This window comes from Balaenoptera acutorostrata, chromosome 2 (genome assembly GCF_949987535.1).
Source record: "Balaenoptera acutorostrata chromosome 2, mBalAcu1.1, whole genome shotgun sequence".
Lineage (NCBI taxonomy): Eukaryota > Metazoa > Chordata > Mammalia > Artiodactyla > Balaenopteridae > Balaenoptera > Balaenoptera acutorostrata.
Window position 1 is genome coordinate 11110964 of NC_080065.1, and position 18020 is coordinate 11128983.

General features: G+C 46.0%; 1 protein-coding gene, 1 long non-coding RNA gene and 1 other non-coding gene across 4 annotated transcripts in view; 2 read left to right on the plus strand and 1 right to left on the minus strand.

The window, feature by feature from the left end:
* Positions 1-12951, minus strand: part of SEMA5A (semaphorin 5A) — a 527169-nt gene extending 514218 nt beyond the window's left edge. Inside the window, exon 1 of one of the 2 annotated variants that reach the window (XM_057540979.1) lies at positions 12494-12951. The gene's annotated coding sequence lies outside the window, so the exon portion shown is untranslated. Of the gene's footprint in view, positions 1-11220; positions 11361-12493 lie in introns of those variants that run through there. The other variant, XM_057540980.1, reaches the window with a different exon arrangement.
* A 170-nt stretch (positions 12952-13121) lies between these two features.
* On the plus strand, positions 13122-17197 carry LOC103004254 (uncharacterized). The gene is made up of 2 exons (XR_451314.2): positions 13122-13444; positions 15844-17197. It is a non-coding gene; the product is annotated as an uncharacterized LOC103004254 (long non-coding RNA).
* Positions 15675-15744, plus strand: LOC114238340 (small nucleolar RNA SNORD123). The gene has a single exon (XR_003623717.1). It is a non-coding gene; the product is annotated as a small nucleolar RNA SNORD123 (small nucleolar RNA).
* Positions 17198-18020: the final 823 nt, after the last annotated feature.

An 18020-nucleotide genomic window follows, 5' to 3' on the forward strand; every position in this document is an offset into this window, starting at 1 on the left:
GATACCAACAGATGGAGAGATATACCATGTTCTTGGAATGGAAGAATCAATATTGTGAAAATGACTATAGTACCCAAAGCAATCTACAGATTCAATGAAATCCCTATCAAATTACCAATGGCATTTTTTACAGAACTAGAACAAAAAATCTTAAAATATGTGTGGAGACACAAAAGACCCCGAATAGCCAAAGCAGTCTTGAGGGAAAAAAACGGAGCTGGAGGAATCAGACTCCCTGACTTCAGACTATACTACAAAGCTACAGTAAAAAAGACAATATGGAACAAGATAGAAAGCCCAGAGATAAACCCACGCACCTATGGTCAACTAATCTATGACAAAGGAGGCAAGGATATACAATGGAGAAAAGACAGTCTCTTCAATAAGTGGTGCTGGGAAAACTGGACAGCTACATGTAAAAGAATGAAATTAGAACACTCCCTAACACCATACACAAAAATAAACTCAAAATGGGTTAGAGACCTAAATGTACAGCCGGACACTATAAAACTCTTAGAGGAAAACATAGGAAGAACACTCTATGACATAAATCGCAGCAAGATCTTTTTTGATCCACCTCCTAGAGTAACGGAAATAAAAACAAAAATAAACAAATGGGTCCTAATGAAACTTAAAAGCTTTTGCACAGCAAAGGAAACCATAAACAAGACGAAAAGACAACCCTCAGAATGGGAGAAAATATTTGCAACTGAATCAATGGAGAGAGGATTAATCTCCAAAATATATAAACAGCTCATGCAGCTCAATATTAAAAAAACAAACAACCCAATCCAAAAATGGGCAGAAGACCTAAATAGACATTTCTCCAAAGAATACATACAGATGGCCAAGAAGCACATGAAAAGCTGCTCAACATCACTAATTATTAGAGAAATGCAAATCAAAACTACAAGGAGGTATCACCTCACACCAGTTAGAATGGGCATCATAAGAACATCTACAAACAACAAATGCTGGAGAGGGTGTGGAGAAAAGGAAACCCTCTTCCACTGTTGGTGGGAATGTAAATGGATATAGCCACTATGGACAACAGTATGGAGGTTCCTTAAAAATCTAAAAATAGAATTACCATATGATCCAGTAATCCCACTACTGGGGATATACCCAGAGAACACCATAATTCAAAAAGACACATGCACCCCAATGTTCATTGCAGCACTATTTACAATAGCCAGGGCATGGAAGCAACCTAAATGCCCATCAACAGACGAATGGATAAAGAAGATGTGGTATACATATATACAATGGAATATTACTCAGCCATAAAAAGGAACAAAATTGGGTCATTTGTAGAGACATGGATGGATCTAGAGACTGTCATACAGAGTGAAGTGAGGCAGAAAGAGAAAACCAAATATTGTATATTAACGCATCTATGTGGAACTAGAAAAATGGTACAGATGAACCGGTTTGCAGGGCAGAAATAGAGACACAGATGTAGAGAACAAACGTATGGACACCAAGGAGGGAAAGCGGCAGGGGGGTGGTGGTGGTGGTGGGATGAATTGGGAGATTGGGATTGACATGTATACACTGATGTGCATAAAATGGATAACTAATGAGAACCTGCTGTATAAAAAAAAAAAGAAAAGAAAATTCAAAATAAATAAATACCTTGTAACAAACAAAACAAAACAAAAAAATAGAATATTACTCAGCCATTAAAAAGAATGAAATAATGCCATCTGCAGCAACATGGATGGACCTGGAGATTTTCACACTAAGTGAAGTAAGTCAGACAGAGAAAGACAAATATCATATGATATCACTTATACGCAGAATCTAAAAAAAGAAAATATAATACAAATGAACTTATTTATAAAACAGAAACAGACTCACCAACTTAGCAAACAAACTTATGGTGACCAAAGGGGAAAGGTGGGGGGCGGCGGCAGGGAGGGATGAATTCGGAGTTTGGGATTGATGTGTACACACTGCTACATTTAAAATGGATAACCAACAAGGACCCACTGTATAGCACAGGGAACCCTGCTCAATATTCTCTAATAACCTAAATAAGAAAGTAATTTGAAAAAGAATAAATACATGTATAGGTATAACTGAATCACTTTGCTTTACACCTGAAACTAACACCACACTGTTAATCAACTATACTCCAATATAAAATTAAAAAATTTTTAAATAAGATAAAAAGACAGGGTAGCACTCACCTGAAGAGTAACAGCGATAAACACGAGGGTTCCCACACTCTTTCAAGCAAGCAGCCTTCCCGAATGTGCTTTTGACTGTTTTCGTAAGTCTACCCCCGCAGGCTTAATTAAACTTGGTGTTCACTCAAAGGTGCAATTAAAGAAGAACCCACAAAGGGCACTTGGCCCTGCGGGTCTCCCACATCAGTCCCCGATCTGAGCCGTGCACTGATTGTGCCCTTTGCCCGGGCCTCTTAATGATGATTTTTGCCAAGCCTCCGATCACGATTTTAATTCTTCCCACTTAGCCCCGTCTCCAACAACCTCCAGGCAGGAAATCTGGACCCCGAAGCCAGTTCTTCCAGCAAACATACACTTTTAATTTAAAAATGAAAAATTAAAAGCCCACTGAAAGGCACTTAGCGGCAAATCCAAAACCTGCATCAACGTTCACGCACTACCACCAGAAATGAAAGAGACTCCAGATTACAGATCATCCGGGGGTGAACTCGTAGCCTCGCTTTGTGGGTCACAACCTCCATGGCGCCCACTCCAAGGGGCAGGTAGGCCAGTGTCCCAGTCCAATGGGGCTGTGCTCCCACGCAAATGTGTGACATGGTGCTCCGTGGCTCTTCTGCAGATCACAAGCTCGCTGATGACGGGAAGGATCGGAGCTGTGATTGTTTTTGCAAAAAAAGGATCACTGCCTGGGTTGCAGGAGGAGGACAGAAAAAGTCAGTATAGAATTTATTAAAAGGAAAAAAAAAAGACTAAACAGAACCAACGTTCTCTGGAGCGCAGAAGGATTTCCAGCATTCAGGACACTCTTTTCCTTTCTGTGTCCCTTCTTCATGTTGACCCCAAACCAATGCACCAATGGAGCTGGGCATTCTGATAGAGGACAAAAATCTGGGTGACACTCTGGAGAAGTATGAAACAAGATCTGCACCTGACTGAGTTTCTCCTCTAATCCATACTTCCTAGGTAAGAGGTCATGATATTCTTTTCCCTCTTGACAGAAAAGAGCAAAGTAATTGGCCACCAGAAGAAAAACTGAGATTCTTCTGAAAGATTATCAAGGAACTCAGGGTCCCAAAGACTAAACGAAGAATGTTCATCTGGTCTTCTCTTTCCCAAACTCACTCCAAATCTAGTACTACTCCCATTCACAAACCCAAACAAATAAATCAAATATACTTCTAAAGTGGGTTTGAACCTGAAGTGTTTGATCTTCTGTTATTATTTTCATTATATGAGAGAAAAAAAAGTTCCTTTTAAATACTACGTAGGCCTTGGGAAGTACTATTCTTCCTAATCAAAAACGTAAGGTATGTTACTCTCTGTATTCTCCTCCCCATGTTGGGCAAGTCAGTCTCCCCTCTAGCCATGGTCCAAGTTCAAAGCATTGATTTCCTTGAGCTTCCCTCAATAAACAATTAATTCATTGACAGACACTCTTCTTAAAAGTGTCTTCAAGGTATTTGAATTGACAAGGTATCTAACCACTATGAAGACTGACTGTTCCCCTCTACGGTCTAACTGGGGTTTACAGCTTTAGCAACTAACTTCCAAGCACTGGTATTTACTCCACGGAGTTCAAAAGAAGTGGACCTTACTGCACAGAGTCCTGGGTCAGGGATGAGTGCGGTGTGGGACATCCAGAAGGCCCTTCTGCCAGTACCATCTCTGGGACGTGTCCGCCAAGATCCCCACTGTGAGCCCTTTACCACCACGGACTTTCCTCTGCACCAAGATAAACCACAAGGAGATGGAAACCCAGCAGGTGGGCTGGAGAAATTGTTCGAACTTAAATAAAATTTTCAGGCGTCAGCTTTCGAGTGAATGAATCTTTGCAATTCTTACTCAGCAGCTTGCAGTTTCCTGAATGATTTCTTTTCACGAGCTGGCGACAGAAGCTAGGGATTCCATCACTGCCGGCAGACGGAGTAAATCTGGCTCCAGGCCTGACTTAGGAGTCTGCTTAGGAAGCCTTGACAGCCAGTGTGCCCTGCCTGGAGGTGCAGAGCTCCGGGACCTCCCATCTCCACCCTCACCCAGCCCCACCCCCGACTACGGCACAATTTCCATTCACGAGGGGCATTTACACTGGTTTCAGATGTGCATTGTAAGGAAAGTGGGGATAGACAGGTAGAGTGGGAAATATTGTCAACTCAAGCATCTGGGTTCAGGTATCCTCACCTTCCTGGCACCAGCTTTGTGACCAGGGGCCAGGGAAGTGAGAGTTCAAGGTGGAGAAGAGGAAGGGCCTTGAGAAGCATAGCTCCAAGGCTTCTGATCTCTTCCATCAGGACGCAAGGCTGAGGGATGGAGAGGTTCCCACTGCCTTCTCACAAGTGCTTCTCTCACCTGATAAGCCGATGCATGCTTCTCCCAGCTCGAGAGCACCATCCGATGTGAAACAAATGCTGGGATGAAATTAAACAGCCACTGCGTTCCCGTCACACTTGTAACTGACCTAGATGAGGACTGACCTATACGAGCCAACATGAAGCAGCCCAGGAACAAGACTGAGCCAAAGAGCATGTCCGTCGATGAAACCTATGGTATCACATCATCCAGCAGCAGCTCTGAATCCCCAGAGCAAAGAGCCAGGTACTGGAGATGCCACTGTCTAAACAAAGCCTGGCAAGTCCCTTTCACATGGGGGAGGGAGTTGAAACAGAGGAGGGAAGGGCAAGAGAGTGAAATGATATGCAATTCAACATGTATCTCTACCCATAACCTAATCTCAGCTTGTGCTTTAAACTGCAAAAACATGTCAAAGAAAAATAGAAAGAGCCAGAAGTGATCCTATGGCTCTTCTTCTAATGGGGAAAAAAAAAAGTCACTCTCCACTTTAACCATTCAGGCTCTGGGCATTCAAAAATCTGCATTCTGCCACTGGCTCTGGCTGTTAGAAGTAACCTCACCAGGGGAAGCAAAAGCTCTGCTAAGTGAACAAGGATACAGAAGCAGGTGTCATGCACTTTGCTCCATCCCAGGAAAGCAGCATCCCTTGGCGAGCAGAGCCATGCTCTGGGAGCCCCAGACCCTGCAGCTCTAATGAGATCAGGAGACTATGTTTTCAAAGATTTCCATCCCCCCCACTTCCCGGAGCGATGTCCATGTACCAATAAAACTGGCAGAAGAGAAGTATCCTCTAACAAACGACTGGGAATCGGGGTGTAGCAAACATTGAGTAGCCAGGTGGGCCGATGAGTTTAATGGATTTGATTCGGTTCCATGGTCTCATCTGGAAACAACCTGGGTTTGCTTGTTTTCATGACAGAGATCACAGCTCTGATACACTTCCCAGGAAGTGCCGCGGGATCAAAGAGACGCTGCTCATCCTGGCATCTGGTGGCCAAGGCACTAGGCTTTGTGAAAATCCTGGAAACACAGACACAATTCCCAGGAAACACAGCAGGATTTGTTTAGGCCATGGCGGTTTCACATACTCTAACTTTAGAGATTATGTCCCAGATTTATTTTTTTGTAAACAACTTTACTGAGGTATAGGTTACATGACATAACATTCACACACTGTAAGTGTACAATTCGATGATCCTTAGTAAATGTACAGAGCTGTGTGACTGTCCCCAGAATGCAGTTTTAGAACATTTCCATTGCCCTGAAAAGTCCCACCTGCCCATTTGCAGTGCCTTCCAACCTGCAGCCCCAGCCTCAGGCAACTGCGAATCTGCCTTCTGCCTTCCCAGGTTTACCTTTTCTAGACGTTTCCTATAAATGGAATCATACAACATGCGGTCTTTTGTGACTGGCTTCTTTCACTAAGCACAATGTTTCCAAGTTCACGCTTACTGCAGCCTCTATCAAGAGTTCATTCATCTGATTGCTGAATAGTAGTCCATTGTATGGCTAGACCACATTTTATTTATCCACTCATCTGTTTCAGCTTATTAAATCTATAAATCCAACTAAGTGACAAGGCTTATGGGCCTCCTCGCAGAAATAAAATAAGAAAGGCTTCCCTAGTTCTAAACTATTCTAGAATTTCTAAAAGTCTCTGTAATGTGTGAAAATACATCATGAGGATACAACACATTCCCTGGAATTTTTGTGCCTATGGGTGGGCGAGGGGAGGGAGCTGGTTTCAATAAGTAAACAACATCCCTGAATTTCACTTTTTTATGTTTTAATAAACATAAACTATTTGAATACACATAAAGTGTTTTATGCTAATCTCCAAGTCCAGCAAGGTCATCAACTCACGGAACAAGCATTTACAATGGTGCAAATAGCCCTGTATTAGGATATGTGAAGTGCACAGTCTTTGGCTCACAAAGACATCTTTATTTCAAGACTGTGCAAATAAATGAGTTTGGGGGTATTTGAAACACTTTTCTCCACCTAAATAGTGTTTAGCTTCCACGGTTGGCCCCCAAAGTCTTAGTAAAGTCACAGCCTTTATCCAGGACACTATATCGCAGTCTGTGCTATTTATATACCACGTAAAGGCATCTACCGATTCATTCACTCACCACACGTACGAACCCAGGGCAGCCTGTGTGCCAGGCGCTGTGTTAGACACGGAAGACTCACCAGGGGCAGTCCCATGGGGCTGCTGAACTTCCATTCTCTGTTGGTGAAAGTCTTTAAGAAATACAGCACGTTGGGTTGGAGCAACCCAACATCTTCATCGCTCTGGTAGGGAAGTCCTACGCCACCTCCTGGCTCCTCCTCCCCTTCTATCTTCTGGAGGACCTGCTTCTAAGGGGAGGACCCCCAGGGGCAAGGCAGGCCTGGCATCCTGACCCACCACTGCCGCCTGGCCGTCTCCAAGTCCATCCACATGCTCCGCCCGCATCCTCTGTGCAGGGCCCTCCCGGGACCTCTATCTGACACCCCTCAGTCACATGGGGACAGTTACGACACTGTCAACTGCTGCTGCCCTCATCACCCCTCTGCAGCTGGCCTGCAACCTGTCCAACCACCGCTGACATCGCTCCAGCACAGTAGGCGGGCCTGTTCCGTGGGGACCTCTCCCTGGCCATCAAGTGCTTCATCGGAGGCCGAGGCCTCTCCCAACTGCCCTGCCCAATTAGGCAAGTACTCTATTAAAGCCCGGGCTTCTGGTAATTTATTCTACCCAGCTTTCCTAGCACTAACTTTCCCAAAGTCAAGTCCACAGCTAGAAGAGGCAGGAATTGACTTGACAGGCGTCTCAGAAGCAAATTCTTACTCAGTTCCCACATGTACCTCGACTGGCATGAACCATGGTTTAAGAGCAACGTCTGCTGAACAAAGAAAGGAAGGTTAACATCCAGAGCAATTATTTTTGCTTTATGCCACCAGTTCCAAACAATGTTCTCAGCTTTACAATCGGTAAAGTTTTACAGCAGATCTAAATCTCAGCCACGTAAAAGGAATCACAGAAACAGGGTGTGATGCTAAAGCCCATTTGGCTGCAGGACGTCCAGCCATAAATGTCCCTGGCCTCTGTCGGGGACGCTGGCCTGGCACTGAGTGCTTGAGTAGTCCTGGCCGCGGGGCAGCTGCATCCTTGGTGACTGACTGAGCACAGCTTTGGAAGCCCTCCCCAAGATGTGTCACATCTCCAGTTTCTTTCACAGAAAGGGAAGTTCTTTGTATGGAATTGCATTGGGGTCAGTTGGTGAGAAACGGATCTCTTCCGGGAAGTCACAGCAGGCACTAACCATCTTATGTTTCTGCAGACAACTTAAGGAAACGGCTTAGCAGAATTTTTCTTAATGCTTTTTTTTTTTTTGACTGTTTTTCTTTGCATAGGCATATCATATATCGTTGCCAAATGCTGGGTGAATTTGAACTGATTGAAAGAGGCTCTATTTCCTGTGAACAATTTGTCCTTGCGCAATCCTGATTGTCACTTGCCTAGAACTTATTTAATTTCACATCTCAGCAAATACAGTATTATTTCTCCAGTAGAGTTGTCTTCTGATAGCATCAGTCTCCTGGTTATTTATCATACATATCTGTAATTGAATTACCTACTGCAGTAATGTAATCTACTCTCAAATGGACATAAAAATGCAACATAAAATAAAATTGTTCCAATGTGTACCTCCTCATCATTCTACGTGAATCCTAGTGTAGCTGATTCCCCAGAGAGATGGTGACAAGTAATGAATGACAGATGGGAAGATAAAGATTAGTGAGTTCATGGCCTTCCAGAAATAAAAGAAATTCACCCTCTAAAACTTTATTCTCTTCTAAAATACAGTGTTTTTCAATATGAATCAGGAAGCCAATTCTAGTGTATGTAGGAAAAAAAAGAGTAAAGAATGGAATGATTTAATTTTTTCCAAATGCAACAGTACTACGCTAATATATTTTAAAACTTAGGAAAGAGAAGTAAAGTGCTCAACTTTGCTCTTGTCAAACAACCATTCATCTTGGACAATAAAAGAAGGTAAAGAAAAAGACAAAGACAACAGCAATTCCTTTGAGAAAATTTTCTGTTTTCTTGAGCCCACCATTGGGTTCATCCTATTTTAAATGTCACACCCCAGGGAACTATATAACTTGTCTTTGAAGTTGCTTCAGAATACTCTGCGAAATTCAGAGCCAAGTTTCCCTAGCTCTAGAACCTTTAGATGGCAAAGATTAATTGTGTCAATACCAGTATGTTATAATAAGTTACTTGTTATACTGGGCCTTCTCTTGGATCAAGTTTTCGTTTGCTTTGCTCTGTCTGGCATAAATTCTGAATCAAAACAAGTTTGTCTACGTATATTCCAGCTTACTTTAATTTTTTTCCTCTTTTCTTGCCGATAGAAATTGATTCTATATATATCTAAGATAACCAGTACCCGGGTGAATTCATCAAAGAAATCAGTGATATCTTTATCAAGCACAACAAAAGCTGCTTCTTCAAACTGCTTCCCAATGAACTAGCTACTCCTCACCTGTTGAATTTATCTTTAAGATGCCACCAATTTGTGCAGGAATTAGAGACAGCAGATTGCCCCCTATCTACAGCTGATTGTTTCTACAAGGCAGCAAGCAGAGTGATAAAAGCCAGTAATTTTGAAAACTTCTGCATCTCAATTTTAAAAGGTAGCCGGAGACATATGTGAAAATGTCTACGTTATCAACAACAGTACACAAAGATAGTATAAACAACTTAAAGTGCTTATGTGTACTCATCTTAGGACTGAAGAAAATCGCTCACTTTCTCTGTATAAACATGCAAATAATAGACGCGTGTGGGCAGAAGTGTACCAGGTTCTGCACACAAACTTTGCACTTCGGTGTAACTCAATTTGCTCGAGGGCAAAAGCTACATTTTAAAAATTATTTAACTCTAAACATAAAAACGTGTCACTTTGGTGTTATAATTATACTCTAAGCAATTTGTCTGCGTACCTGTAGCAACAATGTCAGGAGCATTTTTAAACACAAATATGGTGTGATTTTAGAATCAAGAATTATGGGGGATTTACTGCAGGATGTGGGACTTTTCTCAAACACCTGTGCATAGACGACTCCATAAACGGAATCCTTGACTCTGACGTATTATAAACTAATTAACTTGTTTTGTCTCACAAACTGGAGGATTTGTGATCCAATTTCTTGTTAGGGATTAGTTCCTAACCTTAGTTAACTCTAGAGTTGCTGATCACTTGTTTACGTAATGGAATGCCTTTAGACCTTTGGCTGGACCTTTAATAAAGGTCTGTTCCCCCCTCCGCCACTTTCCGGTATGCGTATCAGAAGCAAAGCCTTAATTTCGATGACTTTATAACAACAAAAACAGACATTTGGAATCATTAAAAATAATCACGAAGTTAATAAAAATTATGTAATGATTCAGCTAAGCAGCTCTCTCTAGTATCAGGGGCGTATGAGAGAGTCCCAAGGAACTAGCATCTGTTATTTTGAGCAATTAGCATACAACACAGAGAAAAGTTTGCTGCTTTTTAACATCTCCAATCAAGAATCTAAAGTGAAGCAAGATTTCTCACTGCAAAGCTGTGAGTGGGGATTCAGAAGGTCTACAAATGCTAACACTTAAGCAAAAGTTTAGAACGTGCGTAATTCATCATGCCCCACTGGCCGACACCTTTTAACAGCCGCTGCGCTATACGTTTCTATGTTTCATCCTATCCGGACATGGAGAAGGAATCATTTTAAAAGGAGACAGCAGTGAAGAGCACAGGCTTATTTTTACCTAGTTTTGAACATCTCAGAAACTTCTTTTGGACAAAGGCAAGCTTTACCACCCAGGAGACCAAAGTTTTTGCTCACAGCAGGAATCTCACAGCTGTTTGCCATTAAAGCAACCAAATAAGTTAGTGCAGTTTGTAAAAGGCATAAAATGATTAGCATCATTCATCTTCTCCCTATTAAGGAAGTACGTACAAGGCTAAAAGCATAAAAGCAGGTACCAGTTCATCACCCCCACGATTCCATGAGCGTGCAAATGATGAGCGTGAGCTGCTATTTCGTGGCAAAGTTTCTGCAAGGAAGAAACTCAAGAAAAAAGAAATCTGCTTCAAAGGGCCCAAGCAGTTACATTTCAGACTGCTTTTTCATTTAAGACAAGCATGGCAAAAAATCTTTGGGTGTACAAAATCCCTGTTTCCTCTGCAGTAAACGCATACATAGACAGCAAAAGTTATTGAAATGATACACAAGTTAAGGTATTATCTGCTTGAACTGAAAGTATGAATTGGTCGCTCAAAATAGTGTACGATAAATTTTACCCTCTCTTCAATAATGAAAGTGGCATTAACTAGCAATTAATTTAGCAATCCTAATTAGGTGTTAAAAATCTTCCCTGGTAAAGTCTGTTTTTGTCTTTCTGTGTCTCCTTAGGAAAGACTAACTCTATAATTAATAACATACATATCTGTCGTTTCCAAAGGTGGCCATCGTGACAGAGCTCTTCTGGATAAGCTAACTGTGACATACAATTGTTTTGCTTAAATACGAGATTCAACATAAATCTCAATTAAAAAAAAAAGATGCGACAATCATTTGTAACTCCTGACATTTTAACTAATGTGCACCTGAGAACTTAATGTCAATATTAAACATAACTCACCTTATCGTCACTCAATTTCGATTTCTTTCTGAGTAAATACAGTGGTCACAGGGAGGAAGGCAGATGCACAAACAGGAAGAGTTTACAAGGATACGTTTGTCTCTGAAAGGAGTCTTTCTACTTAAGGGCCTTGAGTTTGGAAACCACCTTTCCTGTCCCTTCTTCTAACAAGGCTGACAGCTCCCTCAGGTCAACAGATCAACTCCTCCACCACCCTCCGCCTCTGTGAAATTGCTGCAAGAGCCGCCTGGTCTCGCTCTGCGGACTCGGACCTCCACCCACTCACCCAGCACGGCGCTCCTAGCATCCTCTCGCCCTTTTCCTGCGCTCGCTCTCAGCGCCCCCTGCCGGGGATCCCGGGGACGCCGCAAGTGCAGGAAAGTTAAATCCCAACTATGAACAGCCGCATCCAGGTACAAAGCGAGGAAAGGGCGAGGAGGTGAACGCGCTTCCCGCCAAAGCCCGGGGAATCGGGATCTGACTGCGCTAGGCCGGGCACCGAGCGCCGCGGGAAGCGATCCCGGGGAGATCACTCCTCGGCGGCGGCTCCTTCGCACGTCTTCCCTCCGGCCCCGAAATCCTGAGCCAGGGGATGCGAAATCGTGGAGCGGCGTAGAGATGCCCGCGGAAAGGGACTGGCCTGGCTACAGCCCACGGAGCAAGCGGTTCCCCAGGCCCCTACATCCCTGGCCGCGGCGTTCAGGGCTACCGCCAGCCTCCGTCTCCCTCATTAACCAAAGCGCTCGGTGGAGCTGAGCCCAAGTCCCACCGACTCCCGGGTTCTCGCGGGCGCCGGAAAGCCTCAGTAACTCGACAAGAAAAACCTTGCCCCAGGCGGCGATTACCGGGCTGCGAAGTGTCGGCCACCGGGACCCCTGCCTTTAGCTCCCGACGATGCGAGCCTGGACACGCGCCGGCTGCGTGCAAAGACCTCCACTGCGCACCTTATGGAGGTGTTGGGTAGGGGTGCCCTCTCTCCCACCGCCCGGGCGCCCACCGGGTCGCTTCCGCTCCTTACCTCTGCACACTCAGACCTCTGCAAAGGCAGACAAACTTCCAGCCAGTGTACTCGCTCAACTGTGCGCGCCCCTGCACTAACGGTAGTCCAGACCCTGCCCCCGGGCTGCCCCCCGCCCAGTGCCTGCAGATCGACCCGGCCCGAGATCGACTCGACCCACCCGCCGACCACTGCCGCCCCCGGGTCCTGGCCCCAACGGGGCTCGGTCGGGGCTGCGGCTACGGCCAGGCGGGGACGGGGCGGGGGGTCGCTCACCAGGTGGGAGGCGCGCTCCTCGTGCCAGTCATCCAGCGCCGGGGACCCGGAGCGGCTCTGAAGGTCTTCTTCAGCGCCCGGCGAGGGAAGTCGAGGCAGCAGCCGCCGCCCCCGCCACTTCCCCAGAGCCACCCCCAGCTCGCTGCGCTCCGGGCTGGGGCGCCGGCTCGAGCGCCAGGCGCACCGTCCCCGGGCGCACGGGCGGACCGCGGTTGAGCAGGTTCGTGCCCAACGGGGTCGTCGGACGAAGAGGCAAATTTGGGTGCTCCAGCCAGCTCCGCAGAGGAGCCCGAGTGGGAGAGAGGAGCCCCTCGGACGCGCCACAAGGGCCGGGCCGCCCCAGCCGAGAGAAGTGGAGGGTGGGGGCCGCCGCCGGGGAGGGACCGCGAGCGGCCGGGCGCTGCGGAGCCCACCCGCGGCGGGAGCGCGGCGCGCGGGAGCGGACGCAGGGAGAGCAGCCGCCGCCGGCGCCGCCTTCCCAGCGAGTAGAGCTGCGCGGGGAGCACGGGCCGGGAGCGCGGGGCCGCCTCGCCCCGCCCCCTGCCCCGCCCCTGCCCCGCCCCCGCCGCCGCGCCTCCTCCTCCTCCTCCTCCCAGCCCGGCTGAAACCCGAGCGCCCCTCCCCGTGCCTGACCTCCCTGGGCCCCTCTCCTGACACCTCCCCTTCCCGGGACCGGACCCCCTCCGCTCCCCCGGCGTCCCCCCGGACTCCAGGGGCCCCACTGCTGCCTGCCTAGTGCGACGGCGCCCGAGCGTGGACTTTCAGGGACTCCCTCTCCCCCGCCTTGCAGAGACTTTCTGTAGCTCCTCCGCCCCCGGTCCCGCAGCTCCGACGTGGCTGCTGCGGGGGGAGGGGGCCGGGGGGAGAGTGCGGGGGCGGCATAAAGGGCCGGAGGCAGCGCGAGCGGAGACCCGAGATGTGGCGCGTCCACTCCGCCGGCCTCAGCTCCAGGTACGTGCGCGTCCCCCGGCTGAATGCGGCCGTGTGGTGAGAGCGGGGGCAGGGGCCGCGGGGTCCTCCCGACTCCGAGTCTGTGATTTTGTTCTTTCTGTGCGACATCCTCCTGCGCGCTCTGAGCTGGAAACTTCTTAAAGACCGAGGGAGTTGCTGCGGGTTCTTGGAGGAGTGATTTGGGGGTGCGCCTCCCGGCTAGATCGGGTCAATTTCGGCAGAGTTGAGTTAGAGAAACGAACAGATGCCGCGAACCAGGGAGGCAGGTCAGGGGGTCCCCAGGTGGCCACGCTGAGCGTTAAGAGAGGGGCCCCCAGATGGACAAAGTCATCTCGTCCAATTATGGGGCAAATGTTATTGATACTTGCTGCCCTTTTGCTGGATCTTTCGCCTTTATCGAGCGAGTACTCAGGTGAAAAGATTCGTAATTGGAAAGCAGAGTACCTTTCAAGACTCCTGGAATTTGTTGCAAAATTTGTTGATACTCTGTTGCAAAACTTCGGCAGGGAAAGCTGTAGGGCCGCGCCTGACCCTCTCCTTCTGGATGGGGGTGGGGAACAGTCTCTCTGGGCCCTTTTTTCTCCATCTCGGCCTCAAAAGAGTGGCTTTCAAGTTTCCCTTGCGTATGGAAACTGATGAACGTCCCCACCACGACCCTCTTACCGCAGTGACAATGGAAAGCTCTACGGCCCACATTCACACAGCCGCTCCAGGGCCAGTGGCCGGGTCTTGGGATTCCCGATAGTGGGAGTGGCCCAGCGTGCCCAAGACTGTGCGCTTGAGTTCATCTACAAGACAAAGAACCCATCTCTGGCCGCAAGGTGTCATGGCTCCCGCTGTAGCCACCCAGATCCAAGAGAAAAACAATCGGAAAACAAATTGACATTGATTTGTCTTTATTTTCTAGAAATATTTTTTTAATAAAAGAATTAAATGAAAGTAGTTCCGGAGGTTTCCATGGAAGCTCAGCCCAGCCTCAGAACTCCAGCCTCTCTGTAGCGCTGGTGATGGAGCTGCTGTGGGTACTCAAGGCCTCACTCGGATTTCCTTTAAGACGTCCGGAGGAAATGTCAGTAGCTGGGCGGGTCTCGGAGGTGCATTCTTCCTTGGGTTGTGCTGGGGGCGCTCAGCCTGGTGCCTGGCAGCTGCCGGGCTCCTAAGGCCTTAATGAAAAGCTTAACACGCCTCCTTCTGTGCTTGACACGTGGGGCACTAGCTCCATTCCCGACATTCCGATTCTCCCGTCTACGTGGCACAGAGGCCCAGGAGCGCTCCCCCGGGAGGAGGAGGCTGGTCAAGGTCTAGCCCGGCTGCTCTGTCCCTGGGGAGGTGGGGAGGGGAGGGAGGACACTGCCTTACACCTGCCCTTGCAACCCTTGGGTGGATATGCTGACCTTGTATCCTCCAGACGCCAGGGCAAAGGGAGAAAGAAACTAGAACCCAAATGTGTTTAACTACTCCTTGTTCTTTGCCCCTCAACACTACAGTTAAAGGCGTTAAAAAAAAAAAAAAAACTCTGCATATAGAGAGCTAAGCAGTGGGAAGGAAGTAGCTATCTACTCCATAACCCAGGAGGGCTAGTAACATTTAACTCAATAAGTTATGTAACTTTATGTGTATGTTTGGGGGGTCGATTTTACAGGTACTTTACAGACTACACCAAAGCATTATTAAAATATGTATTTTTAGTGATAATGAATTACAAATACATTAATAATAAAAATGAGGAATGGGAGAAACCAAATAATAATTTAGGGTGCATCCTTAGTTTTAAAGCAAAACGGAACTAAACTGAAGTCATGATTTTGCCTTGTGACCTGGAGAAAGTTCCTGAACTTTTCTGAGGTATAGTTTCTTCATCAGGAGCTTAAACAAACCTGATGGCACATAGGTCCTTTGTAAACATTAAAGGAAAAAGAAAGTGACATAGGTGAAATACTCACCCAGGGCCCAACACAGAAGTAGGCTCTCTACAACAAAAATTATTTAAAAGAATCCACAGGTGTTTCCTTTTTCCAAATGCAATTTCTGGGTTTTTTTCCTTAGAACTACTCACTGAAGAAATTCTGGCATTAAGCTGCTACACATCGCAGTCAAAACTGGAGGTGATCATTTCAAAACAAAACCGTTTAGTTCTCTTCCTTTAAAAATGAAATCATAGCTTTCCCTAAACTGTGTTAGGTAAGCCGTGCAGTTAATGTAAAAGAATGAGGAATCCAACCAAACACGTGGTGGAAATGATGAATTATGGGGCGCTGATTCATGTGATTTGAAAAACGCCATCCATTTCCTGATTCACCTCAGTTTCTGGGTGGAACTGTGAAGGATCTCTTATGTCTCTGAAATAAGTAATTGATTTTGTCTTGTCTTTACTTCCCTCCCTTGTGCTTGAATTCCAGCCACATGGTTAAACTGCCACCTTAGAGGAGAGAAGCCGGGAGGGGCTGCAGAGAACATCACCCAGAAGAGCTCATGATGCTGCTGTGGGTCACAAGTGACCTTAAAGGGAAACCTTGCTTGTTTGTGATCCTTACAATGCGATGAGATTATATTAATATCATGAAAAACTTCAGCCCAGAAGTTGTGACTCTGGACATTTACATCGTAACTGGATTTTCCTACCAATGAGGCGGGAACACATTACAATCACCATCAACATATGTTCTCTTTTCACCCCTGTTTTCCTTCTTTTAGATCCATGGCATTTAAGAATTGAAACAACTGCTGGATCATCTGATCAACCCCATCAGTTTTTTTTTTCTTAAAATGGCCAAACATTGATAAAAAGATATCTGTTTGAGCATCACTAAAATTGCACAATGCTGCTTTTTGTTCACCAATTTTAAGTATTTGGAAGACCCATGATTAAGGTTGCAGGTGACATTGGGATGCTCCCCAGAATTTTTACAGATGAAGAATCACTGAGAAAGGAGAGTTCAGGGAGTCGTAAGCTCCTACTCACATCCCTTGAGCTTCCCCAGAAACTCTTTAGGTTTTTTTAACCCAAGAAACGCTCACTCCCCTTTTGGTGTAGCAGCCCACTCCCCTGGCAGAGGTAAGCAGACCAGTTTTATTCAACAAAAGCAGCCCAGAAACTAGGACAGAATAGAAAGAATAGTTATAGCACATCTGAGAATGAGCATGGGCATGGGACAAAGTGCAATTTCCTGGACCTTAAATGGAAGGACCAGGTCAACCACGTGGGCACCAACGCTCTGCCAGTCTGTGCACTGGACATTCCATCGTGTCCCCTTCTCTGAAGTCTCAGTTTCCACCCAAGTCCATCCAGGGCCTGCTTCAAGCTTCCCACGTCTGGTCAGGTGAACATGCTTTGCCACTGCCGGTTGTTCCGTACAGGTTAGCACAGAGTAACCTGGCCCTCGCCCCATCCAGGTGAGCTCTGGTCACCAATGAGCTCTCTTGATCTCACTTCACAGGTGAAAACCACCTTCCCAGACTTCACAGCCACGTTCAAGGGAACAGCCTGCTTAAAATCTATCAATCATCTACTGCGGACCTCAGCAAGGTCAACAAGAAATGCTCACTTATTTTTTACTTAGAAAAGCTTAGTAATTAATCTCACTTTCAGTAAGGGTCTATTAATAAAAGATGTGTTTTACCTCAGCTATGTATCCAGAAGACCAAAGTATTCTAGAAATCTGAAGTATTTTTCCTTGTGTTTATGGTTAAATGTCTAGATATATTTTTCTAGCAACCCACTTTCCTTAAAATAAAATCGGTATGCTCAAAATACCTCAAGTCGCCTTTTTATAAGTATTGTATGGGCGGGGTTGGGGGGGGGAATGCTAAGTTTAAAAGATTGTGGGAATACCTAGAGGAAATGCAAATGATTTGCAGCATGGAGATAAAACACTCCTGAGTGTAATTTTCTGACATTGAGCCTTGTATATATCTTGAGTATCTATAAGCAAAGAAAGACTGTACTTTTAAAAATATATATATGTTTAATACTTATTAATGGCCTCTATATTCCTCTGTCTTTGGAAATAGAGCTTTGGTGGGGAAATAAGTACATTGGGGAATATATTTTAAAAAATAATGTTTATCCTACATAGATTTAGAAACACAAATTAGTCTGTCTTAATTTATTCCGTCATTTACCAGGGAGATCAACTCATAATGATCTTGAGTTCAATGAAAAGAATATCTACTAAGTGAAATTATACCAGTAGGCAAAGTGTCTTCTGAAGCAAATCAGCAGGAAGATGAACTGTTGAAGATCCTGTCGCACCGTCTGTCAAATCTCATTTCAGACCCTCCTTTCCATTCCCATTATTGTTGCCTCAATGCAGAATGTCAACTTCTCTCACCTGAAATACCAACCCCTCCTCTTACCTGTCTCCTTGTCACCCCTAGTCTATATCACTACACCACAGTGATCATCTGCAAACAGCAACCCCTGCCCCCATCACCCTTAATAACACAGACCCCCTGATTATATTTAAACTGCAATCTTCCTGGCTTTGAAAATATTTTTTTTTCTTGCACCTAGGTTTGACCGTGGAACTTAGCCATGACGAATAAGATGTAAGGCCCTGGGATTCCAAGGAAGGCT